The sequence below is a fragment of the Octopus sinensis genome, linkage group LG1 (assembly GCF_006345805.1).
Source record: "Octopus sinensis linkage group LG1, ASM634580v1, whole genome shotgun sequence".
In the NCBI taxonomy this organism is placed as follows: domain Eukaryota; kingdom Metazoa; phylum Mollusca; class Cephalopoda; order Octopoda; family Octopodidae; genus Octopus; species Octopus sinensis.
This window is the reverse complement of record NC_042997.1, coordinates 27769338-27776837: the sequence shown is the minus strand read 5'-3', so window position 1 is coordinate 27776837 and position 7500 is coordinate 27769338. Positions and strand designations below refer to the sequence as shown.

The 7500-nt window shown below is 38.4% G+C and overlaps 1 protein-coding gene and 1 long non-coding RNA gene across 6 annotated transcripts in view; one reads left to right on the top strand and one right to left on the bottom strand.

Moving 5' to 3' along the window:
• Positions 1-5380, bottom strand: part of LOC118768470 — an 8010-nt gene extending 2630 nt beyond the window's left edge. The window contains exons 1-2 of the long non-coding RNA XR_005004328.1: positions 5322-5380; positions 3179-3183 (exon numbers count right to left, since the gene is read on the bottom strand). This is a non-coding gene — a long non-coding RNA (uncharacterized LOC118768470). The remainder of the gene's footprint in view (positions 1-3178; positions 3184-5321) is intronic.
• The window catches only part of LOC115214417 (pyrokinin-1 receptor), a 384104-nt gene that overhangs the window by 340877 nt on the left and 35727 nt on the right, over positions 1-7500 (top strand). The window lies entirely within an intron of this gene.

Genomic DNA, 7500 nt, shown 5'->3' with positions numbered 1-7500 from the left:
ACTACACTTTCATCAAAACTTTCTTTAGATTGGCTTACACTGCATTCAGCACTTGCATGCTTAAAGGTATTATTCTTGTGGTTGTGAAACCGAGTTTGACTTTATTCACTTTACTTTTCTTTCTCATTCCGCTGGCAGTACACTCCTAGGAAGAACAGAGAATTGTAACCCGATTTTATTGTCTGAAGATATGTCGAGAGGTGAAATACATCGCAGGCTTTAGGTGCGATATGCTCGTCGACCTCCACCACTAACGTGAAAATCCAACAAGCGCGTATGTGACTCAAGCGAATAATGATGTGGCATGTTTTCTGCAAATTAGTTATGTGTCTGCGTACGAAATCATACACCACAAGCTTCGCGTCCGTAAAGTCTATGTGAGATGGGTACTAAATTGGCTGCACAACTGTGTGCAGGTCTTTCAACGCTTACACAACCGGTCCTACTATGACAGCGAAGCTTTTTTAGAGAGAATAGTCGCAGGAGGGGAATTATGGGTTCATCGCTTTGCGTCAGAATCCAAAAGGCAGAGTATGGAGTGGAATCACTCAGAATAACCAAAGAAAAATAAATTCAAGACACAAACTTCCGCTGAAATAGTGAACCTAACCGTTTAAAGAAGGGCCTGTAATGGAAGTCTACCGAGAATGGGTCTACAACCTCCAGCTACAGAGAAATGTTTACCAACAGACTTAAACCAGCAATTTGCTCCAAACGCCGAGGTCTATAGTTTTGGCTATTATTGTGCAAAAATGTACGCCTACTTACGGCCGTCCAAACCGTCGAAATCACTGAAATCGATGCATAAACTGCAGATATCGCTCCTTCCGATTATTACGTCTTTGGGCCACTTAAATATTCTTTACGAGATCGTGGTTTCGCTAAAGAGAACGCAATGCAGCAAGAGATGCATAAATGACAGCGCAACCACCCGGAAACCTTCTCCGATGAAATAAGCTTCGAAGAGTTCCAACCAAGAGCAAGGAGACTAATCGCAAAATGATGCAATTCCTCAATCCCTACTTTTGTTTTAATATAGTATAGAAACAAGAGTATGTACAATTTTTGACTTACATATACATATATAAATAATATATATATATGCATATATACACGCATATATGTACATGCCTACATATATATGTATATATACATGCATATATGAGTACAGGATGTCAAAAAGCGTGAACAAAATGAGAAACGAGAACATAAAAAGCAAAAGCATGGAAAATGAATTTTTTTTTTAGCAACGAAAGAAACAAATAGTGAAACGAGACAGGGCAACATAAAGAACATTCCCTTTATTAATTGTCCCCTGTTTTAATTAGTCCGCGTTTCGAAGATAGGGATGGAATTTATAAACACTTAATGCATCGCTACGCGCGTTTCCACAAATCACATGACTTTTAAGATCACATGTCCACACTCCTCGGATGATCAACCGTGGGCATCCGGTTGATCATAATCATTTATTCATTTCTTCAGGTAATATAACATTAGTGGTTGAACCATTGAAGCAGGTTTTTCCTATTTTTACCAGTATGGAGATTAAACGGGTTATGTGGGTATTTCTACGTGTATTTGGTGTATTTGATGCTTAAGAGCAAAGATTGAAGACTAATTCTATCAGACGAAGAATAAACCACTCAACAGAAAGCTCTAAGTGCCGAGTTTGTGGAGAGACTGGGGAAACTCAGTGCTTATTACCAGTGAATATAACACTTACTCAAAGAGAATATAAGACAGCATAAAACTATAGCAAGAATAGTCCATTCGGCACTTTGCAGGAATATGGTTCTAATAGAGCATAAAAGGGATACAAACATAAATCCGCAGGCATCATTGAAAATTATAATGCAAAGATCCTGTGGTATTTTATAATTCAGTGTAACCATAAGACAGAGAAATGGAAACCAGACAAAATGACAAGAAAGCAAATAGCGCTGGATCATAGATATCGCATGTCTAGCTGACAAGGCATGCGATAAAGTGAAATAAAATGTAAATAGATGTGACGGGTCACCTTGAAATGTTAATTAGTTGTAGTCGCTGAAAAGGGTAGCAGTAATATAATAATTGTCGGAGTCTTAAGAAGACTAAGTAAAAATTTTGTGAAATACATTGAACAAACAGGAGCTGCGTTATAGGTGGAGCACTTGCGGAAAACTTCAATGCGTGGAACAGCTCAAATACTCAGGAGGGTGCTTGAAAAATAAGGCAAGTTACCTCAGTTCACTGGTTATAAACAGCTGAAAATGTAATACATCCCCAGGGTTAGAAGCTGAGCAAATAAAATAGATGATGATGACGATGATGATGATGATGATGATGATGATGATGATGATGATGATGATGATGATGATGATGATGATGATGATGATGATGATACATAGAGCGGAATGGACAAGCAAAGACTAGAGGAAAGAGGAGGGATGAAGACATAGTAAAATATATAATTGGATCAATGGGGATTCACGAATTAGCGTGATAATTTTTCCTGACAACATGCCGCCAAATGTCCTATCTGCGCTGGCTACCCTGCACTGTCCACCTACCCACATTGTACCACGAGATTAAGATACAGATGTCATTGACATGAATTCTTGTGCACATCTTTCTCAAGTACTGTGAGAGTATCTTACGAGAAAGTGTATTATGTACAGTTTGGAAATACAGGTTGCTGCGCCCTTTGTTTTCAAATGAAATATAGGGTGTCATATACCCTTTCTCTTTCAATAAAGGATATTTCAACTTTAATTCTACCAGGGCTGGTAGTAACTCTCACTTTAATGGAACAGGTACATGTTGCCTTGGTACACGTAGCGTAGTTACCTCTTTTCGTACTCCTCTGTGAGAGACTGTGTGAGGCTGTTTTAAGTTCGCAATGCTGCCAGGCTTTTAATCTTTCAGTAAATATTCCACATTGAGAGGGGGTTTTCTTGGTTTGAAAGGACATTTGCAAAGAAAATCATTCCGTTCTTCAAATTTACATTTATTATTAAGCGTACTGCTGCTGTTGTTGTTGTTGTTGTTGACATTTCTATGCCATATATTTAAATTCAGTATTAAAATACTCCTGAAGGCGGTGAGCTGGCAGAATCATTAGCACGCCGGACAAAATTCTTAGCGACATTTCGTTCGTTTTTACGTCCCGAGTTCAAATTTCCCCTAGGTCGACTTTACCTCTCATCCTTTCGAGGTCAATAAAATAATTACCAGTTGATTACTTGGATCGATCTAACCGACTCTTCCGAAATTTCTAACCTTCAGCCATAATTAAAAAACAACATGAAAATCTTAATCTTTTTATTTTATGCCCGTGGTTACATCTAATATTTTGTGTTGCAATTAAAATAGTGTTATAATTTTGTTTTGTGCGTAAAATGCGTTGTTTTCTACAATTTTAGTTTTCCCGAGGCGTGAACTATCAGCTTCTGATTTTATACTGGTTAAGTACAGTATACCATAAATTCCGTCCCAAAATAGAACTAAACTTCATCATTTTTCTATTAAACTCTTAGGAGAGGAATTCAAGCATTAAGAAGTTATATGTACACGAGAATTTCTATTAAAATTTTATTTCATCAAATTAAATTTTTGTTTATGCGGAGAATCAATTGTAAACACCTAGTTCGTTAGCAATGGAATTGGAGATAGAAAAGTGCGCTATATTGAAAATGAAACGAGGAAGATTTGAACGAAGGAAGAGAATTGAAATGCCAAATGGGCAAACAATGAGAGCGGTTGAGAAAGGAGAGTGGTATAAGTACTTGGGAATAATGGAAGCAGACAAAATTTTAAAAATGAAGCAATGAAACAAATTACCTGTAGTGAGTACACAAGGAAAGTAAAAAAATTATTGCAGTCAAAGCTGAATTCCCAAAATGTTATCGAGGCATCATCCAGTCAGGCTGATTGCCCGAGCCAGCCTGACTACCTCCTTCCATCCCTCCCGATCTTCCATTAGTGTTTTTAGGTCTTCAACTTGGCATCCAACATCTGCAAGCTGCTGTGTATACGTCTTACTTGGTCTTCCAGCCGCTGTGGTACCATAATTTGGTGTCCACAGCAACACATTACTCCCAAGTTCTTTACTTCTCCAGCAGCGGCCAGCAAACCTCAATCTCCGCTCTTGGATGGTTGATGAGAAAGTTGGTACATTCCAATGTAACCGTTGTTTTGTTGGGTGCTCCATCCAAGAAATGTTAAGCACTGCACGTAACATTTTGGTGTTCTCCATTTCAATTTGTGTTTGGAGGATTTCTTCCGACCACTCCATTTACTGTCTGCCAAGCTAAGAAAGACTTTGTTGTCTGCTGCATTTTTGATTTTGTCGGTTTGGCTTCGCTTTTCTATTTAAGTTTCTTTTCGTAGAATTCCTGTTGTGCTGTTTATTTATTTCCTTTATGTTAATTCTTTTTGCGAGCACTGTGTCGCTTTTCCATAGGGTTCTTCGTTATACTTTTGGTCTCAAAGGGATGCATTTTTGAGAAGCCTCATAATGAGCTTGGACGAAGATGGGATATGTTGTGTTTGGTGTATGATCTTTGTTTTCATCTTGTCACGCAGCGAAGCGATTGACAAGATGCATTCGTGAAAATATTTCGCACTTTCTCGTTGAAAATCAGAATAGCCAAGTTGTAGGGCGGTCTTGAGCTTCCTTTTATCTTGTTTGTTAGGGGGATTACCTGAAGCTTAGATGTTACCACTCGATGTCCAGATGATACACCAAAGAAAGCATTGTATGCTTCACAGTTGTGGCGGCTGTTAATCCACTTTTTGTTCATGATAAGATAGTATATCTGAGCTTTGAATCCGTTTAGGGAAGTATGGGTCCACTTCTTTCCCGGTCTCTTCAGAAAATAAGTGTTCAGGCATTGAAGTTTGTTTTCTACCAAGAAGTGCTCTAAGTGTTCTCCATTTCAGTTTGAGCTTTGATGGAACGAATTCTTATGATGGGGATTGTGATGAACTAATTGTGCCTTCATATCTCCGCCAATGATGAGGATGTTGTGTTTTGGTATAGATCATACAAGAGACGATAAATCATTGTAAACATTTATGACCTCTTGTTCATCGCTGACATTTGTTGGACTCTAGCAGCAGGTTACAATAGTAGAAGGGTTACCGTTGAAATTAGCGACTATTATTTTCGACGTTATTTTTTCAATGCTGTTTAGTGATCTCAGGGTATGCGGGCTGAGTAATAATCCTACACTGCCGATGGTGCTATTAAAGGAATTTTTCCATGCAAGTACAGACATAAAAGTCCAGTTGTTATCGAGTACATGATGCTTTAAATCGTGATCATTATGGAATACACAGAAGATGTCAATATGAAAATTGATAGCCGATGCATCAAGTTCTGATATTTGAGACATAGTTTTCAAAGTTCTTACATTGAAAGTCGATACTTTAACAGGATGATTACATCTGACAAATTTCGATTTTGGTTCTGTAGCTGATTTATCGAACGCAAGTGCCTGAACCGGCGTCCCTGGTCGTGACCCTTGGTAGCCCGCGCGACGATCGATGTGGTATGAGTTTCTGGAATGATTTATATTCATGACTAGTCTTTCGATACTTCAGTATAATCATCAGTGTAAGCCACGCCTATTGATGGTCGCAGTATTTCTCTGACTAAACTGGTTGACTCTGACCATTGATCTGTTTTGGTTTACTCTGCGCAGCATCTTGTGCACCTTACCGTTGATTAGGTTGACAGTTCTTCCGCCAATGTTTCACACCAGCTATGCTCTTCCCCATGCAGGTAACCAGAACCCCGTTTGCCGGTTTGGGTTCGACATCTACCAGCCCGCCTTGGGTGACCCTGCCAGATTACCGGAGGCGATCTTCCTGAGCAGGAAAAAGTCTCTTTCATCGGACGGTATAGCTTAATGAGGCAATCCCAGAATTTCACCACCACCACACGAGCTATGGGGTAGGAATTTGTGCAATAAATTCAAGAGCAGTAACCTTAAGCAGATATGGAGTTGGAATTATAGGCTGGACCCAAAACGATATAAAAAAAATTTGACAGAAAAACTAACAAGTTGGTGACTATGCGTGTAGCCGACCATCCGAATGCTGATATCAACCAGCTGTTATTGAGGAGAAACCAAGTTGGAAGGGGCTTAGTAGCAGCAGAAGAATGTGCACAGATGGAAAGAAAAAGCCTGGTAAAGTATTTAGAGAGCGGCACAGAAAAACCTCTAAAGGCAGTGAATAAAGAACGGGTGATAAAGTGCGTAATAGGAGAAAAGGACCAGAATGAAATAGAAAGGGAGCATGTCAGAGTACAATTCCGCGTGTGTGACCGTTATTTTTTTTTTTTTTGAAATTTATGTGTGCGTGAGAGAGAGAGAGAGAGAGAGAGATGGGGTGAGAGCATAGATTGTACATATATAGCACATATAAATATGAGAACAAGCGTATCTATATGCATATGCGTTGTCATGAGGAATTAATCATCTGTAATGAGACCTTCGAAATATGTACCGCCAAAAGATGAGTCAGAGTTGATCACCTGCTCATATTGTCTACGAAGGTTACTACGTCCTGGATCAACTCCTCTTCGACATTTTTGATGGCTGAGTTACGAATTTCTTCGACCCAAATAGTGTGACGTTATGTTATAGGCAGGTGTTTGATGCATAACTCAGCTTGCCTATTCATCTGTTTTCAATGAACTTACATTCCAAAATTTTTACCGAGGACCAAATCAGCGGGGTAAAGTTTGGCTATTAAGAGGAATCTAGGAGAAATGAGGAAAATAAAGAGATATAAATCCTTGGGATTGATGTACAGACTATATATACATGTATATATGTAATTAAGGAAAAGGCAAATACTGAAAATGTTCAGATGATAAATATTCAAGTATAAATATATGTGTGTGTATGTGTAGTTACACACACACACGCACACATATATATATATATAGATATATATATAAATAGGTGAATGAATTATCCTATGTTTATCGTCAGCATGGAAAATTCGTTGAACCGAAACCAGGGTAGCAAATTCACGTCAGAAACATGGTTGAAGCGACCTGTCCAAGGGTAGAAACTCCGGGTTCATGTGCAGAAATTTGTGTTGTATATGAATAAATGAAAGAATGGAGTCGAACGAAGATGTTAACAAAATTCCTTTACTCCCGACATATGTTTCGAAGACAACATAGTTTCATTCCAAAGGAATAAAGGGTGCATTATGCAATCTTCTCATCAGGAAAGAAAGGGAGCCTCTCTCGACAACAAGACAAACAAAAATTTCGATGACTGCCTACATGGTAAACAAAACGACATATATATATATATATACCGGAGTAAACACATAAATGTGAAACAAGGTGTAAAAAAGAGTACTCAAATACCAGGGGTAGAGTAATATGCTTTATTTAAAAGCAGCAGAAATTCAACAAAACCTATTACTCGGAGTTTCACGTTCCCGTTCGACATATATATATACATATATACATATATATATATATATATA